Genomic DNA, 23,014 nt, shown 5'->3' with positions numbered 1-23,014 from the left:
CATTTTTTATGTGTGTTGATAGTGTTGCTGAGTAATCTAAAGTGAATTTAAAATGAACTTGTAATAGAACATTGTCTCAGCTTGACATTATCAGAGAATTTGGTGACTTTGTCTGCACAAATCTTTTCAATGGAGGCATGTAGAACTTTTTTTTGGGGGGGAATGTTATCATTCAGCACAATTGTGTTTTCCTTTGGGATTCCTTTCTTTGTTGAAGTGTTTGAAAGTTCTCGGAGAACACACACCTAATGTTGGCAGGGTGAATGAGTGTAGATAGACAAAAACACTGGTTCCTTGTGGCAGGGTGAAAGGCCTGTCTCTGTGCTGTACAACTTTTTATGAAACTAAGCTGATCCTAAATTCAGCTGTTACCCAAGTAAAGTGCTTGTGGGCTCAAGGCACATCCAAGTGACTTAACAACATGTTCTGTGCTGATACTTCTCAGAGAAATACTCTGAGTCGAATGGTGGTATATGTGATAAGACTGGCTGAGAGACCACACCATTTCACAAGGTATTCGTCGATCTGCCCATCTGGCACTTACTGAACCATCTGTGGTTCATCAGAAAATTAACAGATCGTACACCAGCACAAATTTACAAAAGAAATATATTTACCAAATTTCTAACTTTAACAAACAGTTGCAGAAAAGGAAAAGAAAATTAGAAGATCCCATTACAGTTAAACCAGTCTAAACATTGGAGCTCATTTCTGGTGTAGTCAGGTGTATCACTTTACTTAACCACTGGACCTACTGTCTGCATGAAGGCAATGACCACAGTCCGAATTTCCCTAGGGCCATCTCAAATGAACTGGCTTTCTCTCTCTCAGGAGTACTGCCTTTCTTCCTTGGGGCCATTCATCTATACAAAGCACTTCTTACAACAGGGACTCTCCTTTAAAAGAAATTCTGTGGCATCTTTCCTTGTGCCCCACCCCGCAGCTCCCACCAAAAAGACCCCAAACCAGACTACTGCCCTTCAGAAATCTGCTCCCACCCAGCACTCTCCGATGTTCCATCATGCAAAGAGTTGGAGGAAATCTGCAGAGAGATAGCAGGCAACTGCAGGAAACATAAAGTTGTGGTGGTAGGGGATTTTAATTTTCCACATATTGATTGGGACTCCCATACTGTTAGGGGTCTAGATGGGTTAGAGTTTGTAAAATGTGTTCAGGAAAGTTTTCTAAATCAATATATAGAGGGACCAACTAGAGGGGATGCAATATTGGATCTCCTGTTAGGAAACGAGTTAGGGCAAGTGACAGAATTGTGTGTAGGGGAGCACTTTGGTTCCAGTGATCATAACACCATTAGTTTCAACTTGATCATGGATAAAGATAGATCTGGTCCTAGGGTTGAGGCTCTAAACTGGAAGAAGGCCAAATTTGAAGAAATGAGAAAGGATCTAAAAAGCCTGGTTTGGGATAGGTTGTTCTCTGGCAAGGATGTGATCGGTAAGTGGGAAGCCTTCAGAGGAGAAATTTTGAGAGTGCAGAGCTTGTATGTTCCTGTCAGGATTAAAGGCAAGGTGAATAGGAATAAGGAACCTTGGTTCTCAAGGGATATTGCAACCCTGATAAGGAAGAGAGAATTGTATGACGTGTATTGGAAACGGGGAGTAAATAAGGTGCTTGAGGAGTATAAAAAGTGCAAGAAAATACTTAAAAAGGAAATCAGGAGGGCTAAAAGAAGACATGAGTTTTCCTTGGCAGTCAAAGTGAAGGATAATCTGAAGAGTTTTAACAGGTATATTAAGAGCAAAAGGATTGTAAGGGATAAAATTGGTCCTCTTGAAGATCAGAGTGGTCGGCTATGTGCGGAACCAAAAGAAATGGGGGAGGTCTTAAATAGGTTTTTTGCATCTGTATTTACTAAGGAAACTGGCATGGAGTCTATGGAATTAAAGGAAACAAGTAGTGAGATCATGGAAACTGTACAGATTGAAAAGGAGGAGGTGCTTCTTACCTTGAGGCAAATTAAAATGGATAAATCCCCAGGACCTGACAGGGTATTCCCTTGGACCTTGAAGGAGACTAGTGTTGAAATTGCACGGGCCCTGGCAGATATATTTAAAATGTTGGTGTCTACGGGTGAGGTGCTGGAGGATTGGAGAATGGCTCACGTTGTTAAATTGTTTAAAAAAGGATCAAAAAGTAATCCGGGAAATTATAGGATGGTAAATTTGACATCAGTAGTGGATAAGTTATTGGAGGGAGTACTAAGAGACAGAATCTACAAGCATTTGGATAGACAGGGACTTATTAGGGAGAGTCAACATGGCCTTGTGCGTGGTAGGTCATGTTTGACCAATCTATTGGAGTTTTTCAAGGAGGTTACCAGGAAAGTAGATGAAGGGAAGGTAGTGGATATTGTCTACATGGACTTCAGTAAGGCCTTTGACATGGTCCCGCATGGGAGGTTAGTTAGGAAAATTCAGTGGCTAAGTATACATGGAGAGGTGGTAAATTGGATTAGACATTGTCTCAATGGAAGAAGCCAAAGAGTGTTAGTAGAGGATTGCTTCTCAGACTGGAGGCCTATAACTTGTGGTGTGCCACAGGGATCAGTGCTGGGTCCATTGTTATTTGTCATTTACATCAATGATCTGGATGATAATGTGGTAAATTGGATCAGCAAATTTGCTGATGATACAAAGATTGGAGGTATAGTGGACAGTGAGGAAGGTTTTCAAAGCTTGCAGAGGGATTTGGAGCAGCTGGAAAAATGGGCTGAAAAATGGCAGATGGAGTTTAATACAGACAAGTGTGAGGTATTGCACTGTGGAAGGACAAACCAACGTAGAACATACAGGGTAAATGGTAAGGCACTGAGGAGTGCAGTAGAACAGAGGGACCTGGGAATACAGATACAATATTCCCTAAAAGTGGCGTCACAGGTAGATAGGGTCGTAAAGAGAGCTTTTGGTACATTGGCCTTTATTAATCAAAGTATTGAGTATAAGAGCTGGAATGTTACGGTGAGGTTGCATAAGGCATTGGTGAGGCCGAATCTGGAGTATTGTGTTCAGTTTTGGTCACCAAATTACAGGAAGGATATTAATAAGGTTGAAAGAGTGCAGAGAAGGTTTACAAGTATGTTGCCAGGATTTGAGAAACTCAGTTACAGAGAAAGGTTGAATAGGTTAGGACTTCATTCCCTGGAGTGTAGAAGAATGAGGGGAGATTTGATAGAGGAATATAAAATTATGATGGGTATAGATAGAGTGAATGCAAGCAGGCTTTTTCCACTGAGGCAAGGGGAGTAAAAAACCAGGGGACATGGGTTAAGGGTGAAGGGGGAAAAGTTTAAAGGGAACATTAGTGGGGGGCTTCTTCACACAGAGAGTGGTGGGAGTATGGAATGAGCTGCCAGATGAGGTGGTAAATGCAGGTTCTTTTTTAAAATTTAAGCATAAATTGGACAGGTACATGGATGGGAGGTGTATAGAGGGATATGGTCCATTTGCAGGTCAGTGGGACTAGGCAGGAAATGGTTCGGCACAGCCAAGGAGGGCCAAAAGGCCTGTTTCTGTGCTGTAGTTTTTTTTATAGTTTCTATGGTTTCTACATACGGAGACAATCACAATTGGCTGACACCACATTCCTAAGTTGGACAACATAACTCTTATATCTTTACCCAAAGCCACTCTTACTAGCAGGACAAACTGCTTTTACAAAAACTCTAAAATAAAAATACCTCACAGCATTGCAGTGGAAATCTTACCCAGGGCATTACACACATTAGCTTCATCAGTCTCCTCAGAACCAACAAAACCAAGTCTGAGGTTCTGCCAATGAAGAGGGAAAGATAAGAATTGGACAATTAGCAGAGAAGGTCATAAAATCATAAAGATAAAGAATAACAATTAGCTTTACTTGTCACAAGTACAGTACTGTGCAAAAGTCTTAGGCACATGTAAAAAAAACTTTGTAAAGTGAAGATCCCTTCAAAAATAATGAAATGAAAAGTTTCTAAATATCACAAAATTACTATAAAGAGCAGTAAGCAGTAAAAAAACTGCATCAGATCAATATTTGGTGTAACCATCCTTTGCCTTTAAAATTGAAACTATTCTCTTAGATATACTCTTGTGCAATTTTATAAGAAAATCAGCTGGTATGTTGTTCCATGCATCTCGGAGAACTTGCCAATGTTCTTCTGCAGACTTTGGCTGTCTTGCTTGCATCTATGTCTCCAGGCAATCCCAGACCACCTCATTGATGTTGAGATCAGGCCTCGGTGGAGGCCATACCATTTGTTGCAAAACACCTTTCACCAAATATAGTTCTTTATGGCTTTGTCCATGTGTTTGGGGTTGTTGTCCTGCTGCAGAATGAAGTTGAGACTGATCAGATGGCTCCTTAATGGTATTACATGATGGATGAGAATCTGCTTGTACTTCTTAGCATTGGCAACTCCTTTAATTTTGACCATTTCACCAACTCCATCGGCAGAAGTGCAGCCTCAAACCTGCAGGGAACCTCTGTCGTGCTTCACTGTTGGCTGCAGACACTCATTCATGTTATTCTCTCCAGCTCTTCTACAGACAATCTGTGTCCTAATTGAGCCAAAAAATTGAAATTTTGACTTGTCTGCCCATAGCACGTGCTGCCATTGCTCTGCACCCCAGGCCGTGAGTTTTTGTGCAGAGGTAAATCTCTTGGCTTTGTTTCCACTTCAGAGGAATGGCTTTTTGGCAGTAGCTCTTCCAAGATGACCACTACTGAGAAGATTTCTCTGGACTGTAGGGGGTGCACTTGGGTTCCAGTAGTTTCTGCGAGTTCAGAGCTGATATCAGTGATGGACTTCTTTCAATTTAGAAGGGATGTCAGTTTGATGCATCTTTCATCTGCTGCACTTAGTCTCCATGGCCGATCATTGCATTTCTGGTCCTCAACCTTGCCCTTTTCTTCATGCTTTTTCTGAAGAGCTTGGAAAGCATATCTTAGAACTTCTGTCTCCTGTGACATCTCTGCTTGTGAGCGACCTTGCTGAAGCAGAATGACTACCTTGTGTCTTGATGCTATATTTACTTTTGTCATGGTGCGTCTGTATTTACTCTGGAGGCAGACACAGAGACTATAGAAGTAAGGCAAAGCAGCATCAATTTCCTGGACGCTGTGCAGATTACAGAGGAGAAGGTGTTTGCTATCCTGAGGCAAATCAGGGCGGATAAATCCCCAGGGCTTGACAAGGTGTTCCCTCGAACCCTACGGGAGACAAGTTCAGAAATTGCTGGGGCTCTAGCAGAGTAGTTTAAATCGTCCTTAGCAACAGGAGAGATACCAGAGGACTAGAGGTTAGACAATGTTGTTCTGCTGTTTAAAAATGCTCTAAACATAAACTAGGAAACTACTGTATAGGCAGGCGAATGTGACAACAGTTGTGGAAAAGTTATTGGAAGGTATTCTAAGGGATATATAAGTATTTGGATGGTATCACAACCATGGATTCGGTAGCGCAGTAGATACGGCAATTGCTCCCGTGAATATGCACGCGTCAGCTAATTATTATTTAACTGTGATAGAATTTAACTCCATTCATTCCGTCATAATATTTGTCGAGACTTGGACGCAGCACAGTAACGCCTCACTACCTGTTTGCATTTGGCCTTGCTTGAGAAATTGGACTGTGAAGTCAACTGATTTTGAAGACTAGTGGTATTCGTTTTATTCTTAGTCATTCTTTTCAGCCGCATTGTAGGCTTCATTTTCCATTTGAAGGCTTAGTTAATGGAGCTGTTTGGCCTAGTGTTTATTGTTTTCTTTTCCCTTTAACACTGTTCGCATTATAGTCTGTGAAATGTCGACCCGCTTCAGCTTGCACTTGGGCCATATCCGAACATGCTGACAGATAGACATGTAACCCCCCTGACCAGCCTCAGGGTCGCTTAGCTTGATGTCGTCTAGGGAAACAGCCCTCGGCCCCGCCAAACTGGGTAATTAGTTTGTGCGGATGCTGTGTGATGTACCCCACCCCGCCCAAAATAACAGACAATACACCAGATATGATTAAATGATTTACAGTTTATAGATATTACTGGAAATATATAATTAATAAAGAATAAAATATAAAAGGAAAATAAAAGGTGCCACACTTATCAAAGTTCAATCTCTTCATGCACAAACAGTTGGAGCTCAGGACCCTTCTACCCCTGCGACCCCTCGGACCACCTCGACCGGCCGCCTGGGACCAACAACGGTGGTCGACCAGACGCTCCACACAAGTCCATCTCCGTCTCCTCTCCTCACCGAACGCCCTGCTCAGGGTCTGACCCCGTTAGCGGACTCACAGCACCTGGTCCATCCTCTGACTCCCTCTCCCGCCTTCTCCCTCCAAAAACCCCGCGCATACAATATCTTACAAATACACCAAAAGCATAACAATTATCCCAATTGTTTCGTAACACCTTCTTATCACAGTCTAACCCAAAACAAGCTGCTAGCGCAAGAACTTTCTCAGCGTTTAACGTAACAAAGAAGCATTCCCAAGTATAACATAACAAAGAAGCCATTTAAATTAGCCTACGCGGTAACATAAAAGACGAAACCCCCATACAGACATATACTGATTAAGGATAGTCGATATGACTTCATGCATAGTAGGTCATGTCTAACCAATCTTATAGAGTTTTTTGAGGAAGTTGCTAGGAAAATAGATGAAAGCAAGGAAGTGGATGTTGCCTACATGGACTTTAGTACAGCACTTGACAATGTCCCACATGGGAGGTTGGTCAAGAAGGTTGAGTCACTTGGCATTCAAGATGGGGTAATAAATTGGGTTTGTGGGAGAAGCCAGAGAGTGGTGGTAGGGGGTTACCTCTCTGACTGGAGGCCGGTGATGAGAGGTATGCTGCAGGGATTCAGTGCTGAGTCCTTTGTTGATTGTCATCTATGTCAATGATCTGGATAATAATGTGGTTAACTAGATCAGCAATTTGCGGATGACACCAAGATTGGGAGTGTAGTAGACAGTGAGGAAGGAAATTATTGGTTGCAGAGGGATCTGCATCAGCTGGAAAAATGGCAGATTGAATTTAATGCAGACAAATGTGAAGTTTTGCATTTCAGTAGAGCCAACCAGGGTAGGTCTTACACAGTGAACGGTGGGGCATCGAGGAGTGTGGTAGAACAAAGTGATCTGGGAATACAGGTCCATAATTCATTGAAAGTGATGTCACAGGTAGATAATGTCATAAAGAAAGCTTTTGGCATATTGGCCTTCATAATTCATGTACTGAGTACAGGAGATGGTATGTTATGTGGAAGTTGTATAAGACATTGGTGAGGCCTAATTTGGAGTATTGTGTGCAATTTTGGTCACTTACCTACAGGAAATATGTAAAGCAGAGAAAATTCACAAGGATTTTGCTGTGTCTGGAGGACCTGAGTTATAAGGAAAGATTTAATTGGTTAAGATTGTATTCTTTAGAATGTAGAAGATTGAGAGGAGATTAGGTAGAGATATACAAAATTATGGAGGATATACATAGGTTAAATACAAGCAGGCTTTTTCCACTGAGGTTGGGTGGGACTACAGCCAGAAGTCATCTGCTAAAGGTGAAAGGTGAGAAGTTTAAGGGGAACATGAGGGAAAACTTCTTCACTCAGATGGTTGTGAGAGTGCGGATTGAGCTGCCAGCACAAGTGGTACATGCAAGCTCGATTTCAATGTTTAAGAGAAGTTTGGATCGGTACATGGATGATAGGGGTAAGGAAGGCTATGGTCCCGGTGAGAGTCGATGGGAGTTGGCAGTTTAATTGGGTTTGACATGGACTAGATGGACCGAAGGGCCTGTTTCTGTGCTGTACTTCTCATTTTCTCTATGACTCTCTGACTCTATATCTACAAGGAATGCTATCACAGGAAAGCAACGTCCATAACTAAGGACCCGCACCATCCAGTCTATGCTCTGTTCTCACTGCTACCATCAGGAAGGAGGAACAGGACCCTTGGGTTCCACACCACCATGTCCTGGAGCAGTTATCAACCATCGGGCTCCTGGACCAGGGTGGATACTTTCACACCCCCCAATTCTCAGCTGATTCCACAACTTAGTTTTCCTTGATTCTATTGTGTTTGTTTGTACCTACTGTGAATGCCTGCAAAAATGAATCTAATAGTAGTATATGGTGATAGATACGTACTTTAATAATAATAATTATACTTTGAACTTTGAACTTTTTGAAAAATACAGAACAAAATGGGGTTGTGTTGATTTCCATTAGTTTGATATGAAATTGATCAGCTAAAAGGACACTGGATTTATTAGTAAGCTACAACGTCAATCAGACGTATAAAACAACGTAAAATGTAGCAGACGCTCTGTAAGTCATGGAAAGGATGAGCAGAGACTCATTTGTTGCCTTGATAAGCTTTTCCTGAGACTTTCAATGTTTCCCTATGAAATGACACTTGACATCATCCCACTCACGCTTGAGCTGTCACCCTCTGTTCTTGCTGTGTTTATGATAGGCTGTCAGCATATCATATATTTTCTGCTGTTTAAAGGTGATTATTCTTTCCATCAACGTGTCCGTCCCAGCCCTACCCACAGAATACAACATCTACAGCTAACTGAACAGAGTGTGGAGAGTTGCTGATGTAGACTCTCCACTGCTGTGCCTACTATTAACGATTGCTCTTGTCCGTTGTGTGAACTGTCAAACATCAAGTGAAAACACAGCTGTTGTAATAATCCAACTGAATCGCAAGTTACTTAGAAAGCATGAATCCTGCAATTGTGCACCTTGTCACATAGTTAGTTCCTCAATAAGAATTATGTCCCGAGGATTTTAGAAACATAGTCCATGCAGCATTATAGAATCATGACTCTGCGATCTATAACGAGACATATGGCTTGATTGGATAAATAAATCACGTTATGCAGTTTTCAGTTGCACATTCCACAGGCTATCACGACCATATGGATCACTCGAACAGCTACAGTCACACATCCTCAAATTACTACCTGAGAAATGCTGTCTCATTCTGCCCTGCAGAGCTGATGTACGGTTAGAATGACAATAAAGTTTTTTGAATCTTGAATCTTGAATCGTTGCTCTATACAGGTTGTCAGCCTGGGTTAAATCTACTGCTTAAAGGGCTGACAGGTCAATCCCCTCCTCTGACTGTACTGCTGTTCACAGCACCTGCTTCTCATTGTACATCAGAGGAGGTGTCTGATCAACTGAATAACCTGTTCCTGATTTGCAGTCAGTCAAGAAGGAGAGCATTACCTGGGTATCCAAATGCAAGTCCTTTCATTGTTTTCTTAGCATGTGCTTCAAAGTGAACATTTGTCATTGGAAAAATTAGACATGGCACATTTTATGAATTCTGCAATTACCTTGTGAATTACAAATTATTCTTCAACTGTGAGGAGATTCCAGTGCAACAGAAACTGCTTTTATAGAGTTGTAAAGACACACAGCACGTCTGTCAGCTCAAATGATCTATACTGACCAAGATTCCCATCTTAGCTCGTCCTGCTTGCCCATACATGTACCTCAAAACCTTTCTTATTCATGTACCTTTCCAAGTGTCTTTTTAATGTTGTTATTGTACCAGCCTCAACTACTTCTGATAGTGGTTGGGGATACCAAAAAGCAATCGATCTCTATGGCTACTTTTTTTTGCACCTGACAATTATGAGGTTGAGGAGGAAGTCTTTCTTCCATTTTGCTTTTGTAATTTTAGAAAATGTATTCATTCAATGATGCCTATCATCCAATGGTATGTGCCACTGGATTTTATACAGTAAAGTGAAGAAGCAAACAAGTACCTTGATTAATGTTACATTTAAACTATCAATATCTCTAGCAGTGCAGAATCAGCCTAGATTGTACTTTGTGTCACTGGAGTTCGTTTTGGATTTGCAGTCCCCTGACTACAGAAATGAATGTGTCACAAGGAACTACAGTCAATATAAATACCATCTCAAACACAAGCAGCACACGTAAAATGCTGGAGGAGCTCAGCAGGCCAGGCAGCATCTATGGAAATGAGTAAACAGTCGACGATTCCGCCTGAGACCCTTCATTGGGTAACAAACCCAAATTGAAGTTCAGCAAGGATAGATGGAAATCTCACAAATATTCAAATCTCCGTATCACGTGACATCACCTTAAGTCTAAAGTCTATTTAATCATTTGATGCACAAGTTCCGTACATATTCAGAACTGCATATTAAAACTGTCAGCAGGCAGGTGTGGAGTCAAAAGAAGCTCAGTTAACTGATTTCTTTCAAACAACAAAGGGACATCCTGGGCTGTATCAGGAGGAATAGAACTGCACTAAAGAGATTGCTGCTAGTACATTTACTTTTGTTCAGAATTTGTCAGCCTTAGTTTACGAGTCAAATGGAAAATTGTCCAATTATACCCTGTATAATAAAAACAGAACAAATTCAAATTATTATAAAGTTCATGTTCAATCATCGAAGTGACAAAAAGTGTCATCGCCAGGCAATATCAACAACATTTACTCCTAATAATCTGCTTATCAGTACACTTTCTGCATGTGCCAAGATTGTACATTTCCTTGCCTTCTCATTGCTTTAGTCCAAATGTGCAGCAAAAAGGTGAATTCCAAAGGTGAAGGGGGAGTGATCACCTTTGACTGAGAGATCAAAGCATTCTGCTAAAACTGAAATCTACACGCATCAAAGGAAACATTCTACAATGGTCAGAGCTTTGTCTCCCGGAGCGGGAGATCACTGAGGATGTAGGAAATCAATTATTCCACTCCTGGGACATTGCTGCAGGATTTTCTCAGCTCAGTGTCCTCAACCCACAAATTTTCATCTGCTTCATCGATGTCTTGTCACCATTATGAAGTCAGACAATTTTATGATCTCTGCACAATGTCAAGTCCATTTGAACATGGACAACCATCTGTTCTTGATGTTCAATGCAACACTTTCACTCAGTTATCATTATTAATATGGTGTATGTCATGTTTCAGTCTGATCACCAGGGGGGGCCAGAGTCCTCCTGGCTCCAATGCTCCTCCTCCCATGATGATTAGTTGATTATTTTTATCTATGTCTCATTTTAATTATCAGTGCACCTGTGCCTTGTTTTGTTTCTCTATTTGTTCCCTCTGTTTTGTTTGCCTTTTCCCAGTCTTGAGTTTACCTACCTTGTGCAACAACAATAACCTCTCACTCAACCACTCAATAAAAGCAGAATCAAAGAGCTGATTATTGAGTACAGGAGTAGGAAACTGGAAGTCCATGAGCCTGTCCTAATCAGAGGCTCAGAGGCAGAATGTCAGCAAGTTCATAGAAACATAGAAAACCTACAGCACAATACAGGCCCTTCGACCTGCAACGTTATACTGAACATGTACTTACTTTAGAAATTACCTAGGGTTACCCATAGCCCTCTATTTTTCTAAGCTCCATGTACATATCCAGGCACCTCTTAAAAGACCCTGTCGTATCCGCTTTGACCAGTGTTGCCAGCAGCCCAATCCACGCACTCACCACTCTCTGCATAAAAAAAACTTACCCCTGACATCTCCTCTGTACCTACTTCCAAGCACCTAAAACTATGCCCTCTCATGCGAGCCATTTCAGACCTGGGAAAAAGCCTCTGACTATCCACACGATCAATGCCTCTCATCATCTTATACACCTCTACCAGGTCACCTCTCATCCTCTGTCGCTCCAAGGAGAAAAGGCCGAGTTTACTCAACCTATTCTCATAAGGCATGCTCCACAATCCAGGCAACATCCTTGTAAATCTCCTCTGCACTCTTTCTATAATTTCCACATCCTTCCTGTAGTGAGGTGACCAGAACTGAGCATAGTACTCCAAGTGGGGTCTGACCAGGGCCCTATATAGCTGTAACATTACCTCTCGGCTCTTAAACTCAATCTCAAGGTTGATGAAGACCAATACTCCGTATGCCTTCTTAACCACAGAGTCAACCTACGCAGCAGCTTTGAGTGTCCAATGGAGTTGGACCCCAAGATCTCTCTGATCCTCTATACTGCCAAGAACCTTGTCATTAATACTATATTTTGCCATCATATTTGACCTACTAAAATGAACCACCTCACACTTATCTGGGTTGAACTCCATCTGACACTTCTCAGCTCAGTTTTGCATTCTATCGCTGTCCCACTGTAACCTCTGACAACCCTCCACACTATCGACAGCACCCCCAACCTTTGTGTCATCAGCAAAATTATTAACTCATCTCTCCACTTCCTCATCCAGGTCATTAATAGAAGTCATGAATAGAAAGGGCCTCAGAACAGATCCCTGAGGCAAACCACTCATCACCAACCTCCATGCAGAATATGTCCCGTCTACAACTACTCTTTGCCTTCTGTAGGCAAGCCAGTTCTGGATCCACTAAGAAATGTCCCCTTGGATCCCATGCCTCCTTACTTTCTCAATAAGCCTTGCATGGGGTACCTTATCAAATGCCTTGCTGAAATCCATATACACTACATCTGCTGCTCTACCTTCATCAACCTGTTTAGTCACATCCTCAAAAAATTCAATCAGGCTTGTAAGGCATGACCTGCCTTTGACAAAGCCATGCTGACTATTCCTAATCATATTATGCCTCTCCAAATATTCATAAATCCTGCCTCTCAGGATCCTTTCCATCAACTTATGAAACACTGAAGTAAGACTCACTGGTCTATAATTTCCTGGGCTAACTCTACTCCCTTTTCTTGAATAAGAGAACAACATCTGCAACCCTCCAATCCTCTGGAACCTCTCCCGTTCCCATTGATGATGCAAAGATCATTGCCAGAGGCTCGGCAATCTCCTCCCTCACCTCCCACAGTCGCCTGGGGTACATCTTGTCCAGACCCAGAGACTTATCCAACTTGATGCTTTCCAAAAGTTCCAGCACATCCTCTTTTGAAATGTCTATATGCTTAAGCTTTTCAATCTGCTGTAAGTCATCCTTACAATCGCCAGCATCCTTTTCTGTCGTGAATGCTGAAGCAAAGTATTCATTAAGTACCTCTGCTATCTCTTCCGATTCCATACACACTTTTCCACTGTCACACTTGATTGGTCCTATTCTCTCACGTCTTATCCTCTTACTCTTCAAATACTTGTAGAATGCCTTTGGGTTTTCTTTAATCCTGCTCATCAAGGTCTTCTCATGGCCCCTTCTGGCTCTCCTAATTTCATTCTTAAACTCCTTCCTGCTAGCCTTATAATCTTCCAGATCTCTATCATTACCTAGTTTTTTGAACCTTTCGTAAGCTTTTCCTTTCTTCTTGACCAGATTTTCAACAGCCTTTGTACACCATGGATCCTGTATCCTACCATCCTTTCCCTGTCTCATTGGAATGTACCTATGCAAACATCACACAAATATCCACTGACCATTTGCCACATTTCTGCCGTACATTTCTCTGAGAACATCTGTTCCCAATTTATGCTTCCAAGTTCCTGCCTGATAGCCTCATATTTCCCCTTATGCCAATTAAACACTTCCCTAACTTATCTGTTCCTACCCTCTCCAATGCTATGGTAAAGGAGATAGAATTGTGATCAGTATCTCCAAAATGCTCTCCCACTGACAGAACTCACATCTGATCAGGTTCCCTTCCCAATACCAGATCAAGTACAGCCTCTCCTCTTGTAGGTTTATTAAAATATTGTGTTAGGAAACCTTCCTGAACACACCTAACACCTCCAACCCATCCAAACCCCTTACTCCTGGGAGATACCAATCAATATTTGGGAAATTAAGATCTCCCACCATGAAAACCCTGTTATTATTACACCTTTCCAGAATCTGTCTCTCTATCTGCTCCTCGATGTCCCTGTTACTATTGGGTGGTCTATAAAAAACACCCAGTAGAGTTATTGACCCCTTCCTGTTTCTAACTTCTACCCACAGAGACTCAGTAGACAATCCCTCCATGACTTCCTCTTTTACTGCAGCCGTGGCGCTACCTCTGATCAACAGAGCCACACCCCCACCTCTTTTGCCTCTATCACTGTCCTTTTTGAAACATCTAAAGCACATGGCCAAGTGGTTAAGGCGTCGGTCTAGTGATCTGAAGGTCGCTAGTTCGAGCCTTAGCTGAGGCAGCGTGTTGTGTTCTTAAGCAATGCACTTAACTGCACATTGCTCTACGACGACACCGGTGCCAAGCTATATCAGCCCTACTGCCATTTCCTTGGACAACACCGGTGGCATGGAATGGGGAGACTTGCAGCATGGGCAACTGCCGGTCTTCCATGCAACCTTTCCCAGGCCTGCGCCCTGGAAATCTTCCAAGGAGCAAATCCATCGTTTCACGAGACTAACGGATGCTTATATTATATATAAAGCCTGGCACTCTAAGTTACCATTCCTGCCCCTGAGCTATTCAAGTCTCTGTGATGGCCACAATATTACAGCTCCAAGTACTGATCTACACTCTAAGCTCATCCACTTTGTTCATGATGCTTCTTGCATTAAAATAGACACATCTCAAGCCATCGGTCTGAGCGCATCCCTTCGCTATCACCTGCGTATCCTCCCTTTCGCACTGTATTCAAGCTTTCTCTATACGTGAGCCAACCACCCCGTCATCCGTTTCTTCAGTTTGGTTCCCACCCCCCAGCAATTCTAGTTTAAAATCTCCCCAATAGCCTTAGCAAACCTCCCTGCCAGGATATTGGTCCCCCTCAGATTCAAGTGCAACCCGTCCTCTTTGTACAGGTCATGCCTGTCCCAAAAGAGGTCCCAATGATCCAGAAATCCGAATCCCTGCCCTCTGATCCAATCCCTCAGCCACAAATTTATCCTCCACCTCACTCTAATCCTATACTCCCTGTCACGTGACACAGGCAGTAATCCTGAGATTCAAATTCCTTGGCAATATCATTACAGGGTTCTGTCCTGGGTCCAGCACAGCAGCACCTCTACTTTCTTAAAAATTTGCACAGATTTAGCATGATATCTAAAACTTTGACTAAATTTTATAGCTGCACGGTGGAGAGTACGCTGACTGGTTGGATCATGGCCTGGTGTTCAATGCCCTTGAATGGAAAAAAAACTAGAAAAAAAGAGTTGGATACAGCTCAGTCCATCACAGGTAAAGTCCACCCCCCCCCCCCCCACTATTGAGCACATTTGTAAGGATTATAGTCACAGGAAAGCAGCATCCATCATCAAGTACCCCCACCACAGAGGCCATGTTCTATTCTCCCTGCTGCCATCAGGAAGGAGCTACAGAAGCCTCATGTGTCACACCACTAGTTTCAGGAACAGTTATTTCCTCTCAACCATCAGTTCCTGAACCAGAAGGATAACTACAATCAACCCAACACTGAACTGACTCCACAAGCTATTCATCCACTCTGCAGCAATCTACAAACTGTGCTCTCGATATTTATTGCTTATTTTATGTATTTATTTATTATTGCTATTATTTTTATTTTCTTTTTGCATTTGCACAGTTTGCTGTCTTCTGCATACTGGCTGTTTCTCTGTCTCTGCTGTGTGAGGCTTTCCATTGAATATACTGTGTTTCTTTCTATTCACTGTGAATGCCCACAAGAAATTGAATCTCAGGAAAGAATCTTTTGCTGAAATTCTGTGTCCCAGATTGTTCATCTCAGAGATACATTATTCCATGACTCCAGCTCAGTGACATGACCCAGCTCTGACCTGCCATTGTTGTTGTCACCCAGGTCATTGCTTCACTCAGGGCTGGGCTCCAAGAGCTTTTAGAAGTCGCTGTAAGGTGTGTAGACTGGAGGTAAAGAGGGCAGTGGTAGAGCTTAGGCTGCCACAGAGTCTGCATAGAAGTGTCACTAAAGTGATTGATAGCTATTAATTTCTTGGAGATTTCAGTTCTCTCAACAAAGCTGGCATTTATTACCCATCTCTAATTACCCTTAAATAGGTAGTAGTTGGTGACCTACTCAAATCATTGGCATTTCTTCTAATGAAGATACACACACCATGCTGATGATAAGGAAATTCCAGGATGTGATGAAGAAATGGTAATATATAATAATAGATTGTATAATATAGTGACATATACGTACTTTGAAAATAAGTTTGCTTTGAATTTGAATTTTGATTCTCGAATCCTAGCCTGCGTTCTCTACAAACCATTCTTCTCTTTCAATATTTTTATTAAAATTATATAAATTGCATAAATACAAATACGAAATTCACAAGGAGACAAGCAAGATGAATTACATTACATTTAAAACACAGTATCTCATATTCCAAATCAATCACGTAGAGAAAAAAAAGATTGAATTATGAAATGAAATAAAATAAAATAAATGTATTTTATTTAAAACAATCTACCCCCACTACCAAAATGAGCTGGTTGGTAAAAAAAAAGAAAAAAAAAGGAAATATCTTACCATATAATATTATAAAAATAATGGCTCAGATCCATACTTTAATAACAGTTCAAAGATTATGAAAATAACTCAGAAAGTGTCCCCATAACATTAGAAAATCATGTTTAGAATCAGAAATCGAACAACAAATCTTCTCTAGATCAAGGCACAACATAACGTCAGACAGCTATTGAACATGCGTGGGTGGGGTGGACTTCTTCCACTTCAGCAAGATCGTCCTCCTGGCCATAACAGTCATGAAGACCAATACCCGCAAATTAGATGGCTTCATTTTTGTTGCAGTATCCTCAACAATACCAAACATGGCAGTCAAAGGATTGGGCTTAAAACTGACATTGAAACATACAGAAAAAGTTTGAAATACATCTTTCCAAAATTTTTCAAGGCTTGGACATGTCCAAAACATATGAATTAGTGTGGCCACTCCATTAGTTCATCTATCACAGTAAGGGAAAATATCTGTGTAGAAATGAGAGAGCTTGTCTTTAGACATGTGAACTCTATGTATCACTTTGAACTGTAATAAAGAATGATGAACACATGATGATGAAGAATTAATCAATTTTAAAATAATCTTCCAGCTCTCTTCAGATATGAAAATCTGTAAATCCTTTTCCCCGTCTCCTTTAATTTTATCTAAAGAGGTCTTTTTCGGTCCCAACAGCAGACCATAAATGTAAGATATTGAACCGTTGTCAAAGGGTTTCAGTTTAAAAATTGTATCTGTTATATTCTTATCTGGACTTGTAGGAAATGTATGTAATTGAGATCTTAAATCCGTAAGTATCGAAAAAAGTGGGTATTGGAAAGGTTAAATTTCGTTGAAAGTTGCACAAAAGAAGTGAGATTCCCTCCATCAAACAAATCCAGAAATCGTTTAATACCCAAATCAATCCCATTCTTTAAATGATAGGTCAATTAAAGATGGTTTAAAAAACAATTAGCAAAGATGGGACTCTAGAGGGTGAATCTCAATAAACCAAAATGTTTTCTAAACTGTAGCCAAATCCTCAAAGTACGTTTGACCATCACATTGTCAGTTAGTTTATTTAAAGATAAAGGAAGCCAGGATCCAAGTAAAGAAATAATGGAAAAATTCATAACAGAGTTGACTTCCAAGGAAACCCACATAGGGCAATTCTCATGGTTAATGTAATATATCCAGAACGTAATATTTCATATATTAACTGCCCAGTAATATAACCTAAAATTGGGTAAGGCAAAGCCTCCATTCTGTTTGGTTTTTTGAAGGTGAGCTTTATTTTGTACAAGTTTTTTTTGTTCTTCCATATATAGGAAGAAAGAATTGAATCCAAAGAGTCAAAAAAAATTTAGGAATAAAAACAAGCACAGCTTGAAAAAGGTATATAAATTTAGGTAAGATATTCATTTTAATAGAGTTAATTCGGCCAATCAGTGATAAAGAGAGAGGCAACCAACTAGAAAGTGCTTTTTTAACATAATTCATAAAAGTAAAAAGTTTTCCTTAAATAATTCTTTTATAATTCTTAGTAATAGTTACTCCTAAATACGTAAATTGTTTTCTTAAAATTTTAAAAGGAAGGTTAGTATCAGTTGGTATTAAATTGTTTAATGGAAACAGTTCACACTTATGTAAATTTAATTTAAAACCTGAGAACTGACTAAAATTAGTCAGTAAACGGAACACAAATGGTAAAAAGGTTGTAACATTAGATATAAAAAGCAATAAGTCATCAGCATAGAGCGACACTTTATGGATAGCATCTCTCCTTAAAATACCAGTAATCTCTTTAGACTCTCGAAAAGCAATTGTTAAGGGTTCTAATACCAAATCAAAAAGCAGAGGGCTCAAAGAACAACCTTGTCTAGTTCCACATTGGAGTTTAAAGGGTTTAGAATTCTGAAGATTAGCAAGAACCTGAGTGGAGGGAGATAAATAAAGTAATTTAATCCAATGAATAAAACTAGGTCCAAATTTAAATTTTTCTAAGGATGTAAATAGATAATTCCATTCAACTCTGTCAAAGGCCTTCTCCGCATCCAAAGATATCACACATTCCAATATTTCCTTAGATGGAGAATGCATAACTTTTAACAAATGCCATATATTAAAATGGGAATATCGATTTTTAATAAATTTTGTCTGATCATCCGAAACTATAGAAGATAAAATATTTTCAAGACTGCAAGCCAATACTTTAGATAAAATTTTAATATCAAAATTGAGTAAAGAAATAGGTCTATACTAAAAACATTCAGTAGGATTCTTATTCTTTTTGAGAATAAGCAAAATGGAAGCTTCGTAAAAAGACTATGGTAATCTTCCTACCTTAAAGGAACCTGTAAAGGTAGAATATAAGTGTGACATAAGCAAGGAGGAAAAAGCCTTACAAAACTCTCCAGAGAATCCATCAGGTCCTGGGGATTTCCCAGAATGCAAATCTCAAATAGCTTGAGCAATTTCCTCCTGGGAAATGGATTGATCCAATTGCCTACAATCATCTATCGAAAGATCAGGAAATATTTAATTATATTCATTGCAATATTATCCTTAACAGAGTCAGAGTCAGAACTATACAATTTGGAGTAAGATTCCCTAAAAGTGTCATTAATTTCAAAGTGGTCAGTTGTCATGTTCCCATTAATTTTACGTATTTCTTTAATTTGCTCTTTGGCTATAAGTGGCTTCAATTGATTAGCCAGTAGCTTACCAGTGAATATAAAATTGACTTCTATCTTTTAAAAGCTGGCTTTCAATTGGATACATTAAAAGAAGATCATATTTAGTTTTGGTTTCAATACGTCTATTATATGTTTCAGGATCGGGAATCGAAGCATATTTATGGTCCAGTTGTTTTAACTGATTAGATAGTTCGTTTTTCTCTTTGTTAATTTTTTTAATGATGTTTGCAGTATAAGAAATAATTTGACCCCGGATATATGCTTTAAAAATATCCCATATAATAAGACTAGATGTCTCTTCCAACATATTTTCTTCAAAAAATAGAGTAATTTGATTCTCCATAAATTTTAAAAAGTCCCCATCGGATAACAGAGTTAAATTAAATTGCCAAAATCTACTCATAGGGATAGGATCAAGCAGATTTAAAGATAGAAGTACAGGAGAGTGGTCAGAAATAGCAATCTCTTTATATTCGATCGAACCAATGGAATCATTTGACTGTCAATAAAAAATAGTTAATCCTGGTATAAGAATGATGGACATGAGAGAAAAAAGAATACTCCCTGTCTGTCGGATGCAGAAAACGGCAAGCAACAACCATACCACATTTAGTTAGAAAGGATTGGATAAACAAAGCTGATTTATTAAGTGTGGCTGGTTTGACAGATGAGCGATCTAATACTAGATCTAACCAGCAGTTAAACTCTCCTCCCATCACAAGAGAGTAAGTACATAAATGTGGCAAAAATTAAACTAGACGTTCAAAAAATCCTGGATCATCTACGTTGGGGGAATATACATTAGCAAGAACAATCAATTTACTGTCTAAACTCCCTGATACAATAACAAATCGACCATTAGGATCTGAAACAACTTTATGTTGAACAAAGGAAACTGTATTATCTACAAAAATCAAAACTCCATGTTATTTTGCATTAAACGAAGAGTGGAATTGCATGCCCTACCACCGAGTAAAAAAAACATAAGCTATCACAGCTGCGTATGTGCGTTTCTTGTAAGAAAATAATGGGTGCTTTTTATTTTTTAATATAAGCAAACACATTGTTCCGTTTAATGGGGTGATTCAGCCCTTTCACGTTCAAACTAAATAAGTTAATATTTCGGCAACACACATCAAAGTTGCTGGTGAACACAGCAGGCCAAGCAGCATCTGTAGGAAGAGGTGCAGTCGACGTTTCAGGCCAAGACCCTTTGTCAGGATTAACTGAAGGAAGAGTGAGTAAGGGATTTGAAAGTTAGAGGGGGAGGGGGAGATCCAAAATGATAGGAGAAGACAGGAGGGGGAGGGATAGAGCCAAGAGCTGGACAGGTGATAGGCAAAAGGGGATATGAGAGGATCATGGGGCAGGAGGTCCGGGAAGAAAGACAAGGGGGGGGGGAACCCAGAGGATGGGCAAGAGGTATATTCAGAGGGACAGAGGGAGATAAAGGAGAGTGAGAGAAAGAATGTGTGCATAAAAAGATGGGGTACGAGGGGGAAGTGGGGCATTAGCGGAAGTTAGAGAAGTCGATGTTCATGCCATCAGGTTGGAGGCTACCCAGACGGAATATAAGGTGTTCCTCCAACCTGAGTGTGGCTTCATCTTTACAGTAGAGGAGGCCGTGGATAGACATGTCAGAATGGGAATGGGATGTGGAATTAAAATGTGTGGCCACTGGGAGATCCTGCTTTCTCTGGCGGACAGAGCGTAGACGTTCAGCAAAGCAGTCTCCCAGTCTGCGTCGGGTCTCGCTAATATATAAAAGGCCACATCGGAAGCACCGGACGCAGTATATCACCCCAGTCGACTCACAGGTGAAGTGTTGCCTCACCTGGAAGGACTGTTTGGGGCCCTGAATGGTGGTAAGGGAGGAAGTGTAAGGGCATGTGTAGCACTTGTTCCGCTTACACAGATAAGTGCCAGGAGGGAGATCAGTGGGGAGGGATGGAGGGGACGAATGGACAAGGGAGTTGTGTAGGGAGCGATCACTGTGGAATGCAGAGGGGGGGGAGGGAAAGATGTGCTTAGTGGTGGGATCCCGTTGGAGGTGGCGGAAGTTACGGAGAATAATATGTTAGACCCGGAGGCTGGTGGGGTGGTAGGTGAGGACCAGGGGAACCCTATTCCTAGTGGGGTGGCGGGAGGATGGAGTGAGAGCAGATGTACGTGAAATGGGGGAGATGCGTTTAAGAGCAGAGTTGATAGTGGAGGAAGGGAAGCCCCTTTCTTTAAAAAAGGAAAACATCTCCCTTGTCCTAGAATGAAAAGCCTCATCCTGAGAGCAGATGCGGCGGAGACGGATTGCTGTTGTTTGAAGTTAATATTTCGAACCATTTTAAATACAAATCATCATGTAATTAAAAGATCTGGCCATAAGTTATTAAAACTAGAAAGCAAACCGTAAGGTAAAGTAGTCAAACAGGCAATCATATAATCAACCCAATACATCTCCCAGAGAGAAATAGGCCCTAGCCCCTCTCCCATCCAAAGCCAGAAGGCTGACCAATAGACAGTCAGCTAAGAACTAAGCAAGCTAAGAACTAAGTTCCCTCCCCAAAAATCCTGTTGACAGAAACTCCAGTCCTACAAGGGCAAATATGTCCCTGCCAAGACACAACATAGAAACAAAAATAACTCAGTATTCGAAAATATAAAAGGATCAGTTTAGACAAATTCAAAGAAAGCTATAGTAAAATAAAGTCTCAAAGGGATATAATAAAAAAGAATCAAAAATAAGTAACAAAAGACGACATATGAACAGCCAAAATATAAGCTTATTGAAACTTATTTCAAATTCATATTAACAGAGGAAAAAATTGATCAAATAAGAAATATAACAGTTTTAGACTTCATCCTTCAAAAACTCTTTTGCGTCTTCAACGGACATCATTCTTCTTCGCAATCCGTTCTTCAAAACAATACTCAGACAGGCGGGAAACCAAAGTGATGGTTTAAATTCTTTATTATAAAGTTCCTACATAACTTCTTTATATTTCATACGATCAGCCATAACTTCAGGCGAATAATCTTCCACAAATCTGACCTTGTAACCATGGAAATCGAACACTCCTTGTCGATGGGAATGGTGAATTAAAAGGTCCTTAATATGAAGTTCATGAAAACTTAGAATGACTGACCTGGGTCTTGCTGCTGACGACAATGTCTTCGAAGTCGGCAAGCAATATGCTCGATCATGCTTCGGCTCAGAAGTAAATAGAACAGGGAATAGCTATTTCAGAAAGTTTGCGAAGAACTTTGTAGGATTAGTGCCCTCACTTGATTCTTCAAGACCCAGAATTAATGAGTTATTTCTCCTGTTTCTATTTTCTAGACTGATAATCCTTTTCATAATTTTTTCATTGGATAAGGACAACTCTTTGCAGAGTTTAAGTGTATCTTCAAGGTCCTCTTCAAGTGTCACCAGCTTTGCAGTATTTTCCTGAATTCAGTTCTCATGCTTAGTTAAAGTTTGTTGGATTGTATCCAATTTGCCACTAAGTCATTGAAACTCCTCGGAAAGTTCCGATTTTTGCCATTTAAGGAAATCACTGATTGAATCTGAAGTGACTGGGGATTCATCTTCTGTTTCTCTTTCTTTTGTAGAAGCTTTTGTTGTTTTCCCAGCCATAGCAGAGCAGTATTAAAGTACTATAATAAGGTTTCAAAAAAAAACTGGTAGGAGACAATAAAGTAAATAGGGTACGAGCAATCTAAAACAATGTCACTCCATCAGCTGCCAACAGGGCTCTCCAAACCATTCTTCAAGTAAGGATCCTTCATTCAACTTCATCCTCATCTCTGGTCTCCTCTGCACTTGGGTTCACCTGCTTTACATCTCCCCTGATAACCCACGGGTTAAAGATATGGAGCTTCAGTGTAACAACCCTAGTTGCTGGCAGATGGAGTACAACGTTGGTAAATGCGAGCTCATCCACTTTGGAAGGAAAAATGGAAGAGCAGATAATTATTTAAATGGTAAAAAAATTGC

This window comes from Mobula birostris, chromosome 3 (genome assembly GCF_030028105.1).
Source record: "Mobula birostris isolate sMobBir1 chromosome 3, sMobBir1.hap1, whole genome shotgun sequence".
Lineage (NCBI taxonomy): Eukaryota > Metazoa > Chordata > Chondrichthyes > Myliobatiformes > Myliobatidae > Mobula > Mobula birostris.
The sequence above is the reverse complement of the archived record's forward strand: the minus strand, read 5'-3'. Positions refer to the sequence as shown.